Raw genomic sequence first — 2,500 nt, 5'->3', positions numbered from 1 at the left:
ATAAGGAGGGGAAGGGGAGTGGAGGTGGGAGAGGGGGAATGAGGGGTGGGGGGAATGGAGGAGAGAGAGAGTGGGAATGGGGGAATGGAGGAGAGAGAGTGGGAATGGGGGGAAGGACGGGGGAGAGGCGAGGGGAGGGGAAGGAAAGGAGGAGGGGGCGGGGAGGAGAGGGGGAGGGGGGTAAGGGATCACACACACTAGTTAAATGCTAGTATTTACAATAATTGGTTAAATGCATCTGTTTTTTTTTCAAGTTTATATAGTCATAATATTAGAGTTTTAAATAACTGACCATATGTATTTAGTACTTTTTATCATTTAAGTTATATAGTCAGATAAAATATTCTGATATATATTTTTTTTCTTTTTTAATAAAACATGTAAATAATAAGAAAAGAAAAAGAAAAAAGAAAAAAGAAATAGACGAAAAACAGCCACAATAAAAAGATGAAAATAAATTCTTGTGTTTACGCTACTGTATTTGTGTTCATGTAAACAAGATATTAAGTAGATAAGGACATAAGATAACAAATATAAAAGATACTAGATAATATGAACATAATATAACCGATATAGTCTTCATGTTTTGCAAATCATATTGGGGTTGTTTGTCGCTTTTAAAAGTCTGTTGTCATTCGTGGATTAAAAGCTACCATTTTTGGAAAGTTGGACAAGGATCTATTTTCCCTTTTACGAGGTTAGGCCTATGACGTCATGGGTTTCCTCCGGTCGGCTTGTTTTCTCTCTCTCTCTTGATCTCTGTCTGTCTCTCTCAATTTTTCTCTCTCTCTCATAATCTCTATCTCCCTCTTGATTTCTCTCTCTCTTGATCTCTGTCTCTCTTTTTTTCTCTCTCTTTTTTCTCTCTTATTTTAGTATATCTCTGTATCTCACCTCAGTCTCTGTCTGTCTGTCTCTCTTTTTCACTCTCATCTCTCTCTCTCTTAATCTCTGTCTCTGTCTCTCTCTCTTTTAATCTCTGTATCTCTTTCTTAATCTCTGTCTGTCTCTCTCCCTTTCTCTTAATCTCTCTCTCTCTCTCTTAATCTGTCTCTCTCTCTCAATCTCTCTCCTTTCCTCCCTCTCTCTTTCTCCATTCATATCTCTATCTCTTTCTCTCTTCCCCCCCCTCTCTCCTTCTCCATTCAGCTTTCCATCTCTCTCTCTCTCTTTCTTTCTTTCTTTCTTTCTTTCTTTCTCTCTCTCTCTCTCTCTCTCTCTGTCTCTCTCTCTCTCTCTCTGTCTCTATCTCTCTGCCTCTTTCCTTCCTCTCTCTCTCTCTCTCTGCCTCTCTTTCCTACGCACGAAAGCCCTCCACCGCCGCCGAAAGCTAATCAATTCCCCCGCGTCGCCGGCCGTGTCATGTTCTCTCTCGAATTAGCATCACTTTCTTCGGAGGAAAATTCCCTTTCCCTCGTCTAAAATGCCGGATAAAAGCTGTCTTTTCACTTGAAAGAGCGACTCATCAAGACAGAATAGAAAAGAAAAAAAGAAGAAAAGAGATAGGTTAGTTGTTGTTTTTTTGGGCGGGAAACGAACGCAAAACGAGGCTCAACTTAATTCGGAAATTTTAATATACTCTGTTAATTGATGTCATTTTGGTTTGTCTATCTATTCTATTTATCTGTCCATTATTTCTTTTTTATCTCACAACTTAATTGCCGTAGACGAATGAAGTGAAATTTGAGATCCGTTGAGGAAATTTGAGAATAAGTGCGTAGCCTTCCGGTTGGGGTTTTGGCGGGAAACGAACGCAAAACGAGTCTCATGTCGGAAATAATGTGTCCAGATTTAACTTGATTTGATGTCATTTTGTTTTGTCTATCTAGTCTATTTATCTGTCTAATATTACTTTTTTTCATCACAACTTAATTGCTGTAGACGAATGAAGCGAAACCCGAGACCCGTTCAGGAAATTAGAGAATAAGTGCGTAGCCCTTCTTAGGAACAAGAATAAAAACCCGATAAAATTAAGTCTGAATCAAGGTCTTCTGTTCCCGAATTCCGAGAAAAAAAATAAAAACTCATAATGATTTCTCCTGAACTGACGTATTTTGACAACAAGTTCCCGTCGAGACTAAACGATATTTTTGTTACAGCGACAGTAAGAAAAAAACAAAAACAAAAAAGCAACAAAACAATTTATTTAAAAAATACTGCTTGTGGGTTACGGACTTACACATATTTTTTTGTTTTGTTTTTGACCGGTGCTTGAGTCCCAGCTGCCCTTGTGACGTCAGAGATACACAGAATGACGTCAGAGATGGCGGTCAAGGGGTTAAAAGACTGAGCTAAGATGAAAATAGAGAGATAGAGATAAAGACAGATAAAAATAGAGATAGAGATAGAAAGAATAGAAGCAGAGACAGATAGATAGATAGAAATAGAGATAGATAAAATAAAAGCAGAGACAGATAGATAGAGATAGAGATAGATAAAATAAAAGCAGAGACAGATAGACAGATAGAAATAGAAATAGATAGAATAAAAGCAGAGACAG

The sequence above is a fragment of the Penaeus vannamei genome, chromosome 19 (genome assembly GCF_042767895.1).
Source record: "Penaeus vannamei isolate JL-2024 chromosome 19, ASM4276789v1, whole genome shotgun sequence".
Lineage (NCBI taxonomy): Eukaryota > Metazoa > Arthropoda > Malacostraca > Decapoda > Penaeidae > Penaeus > Penaeus vannamei.
This window is presented reverse-complemented; position numbering follows the sequence as displayed.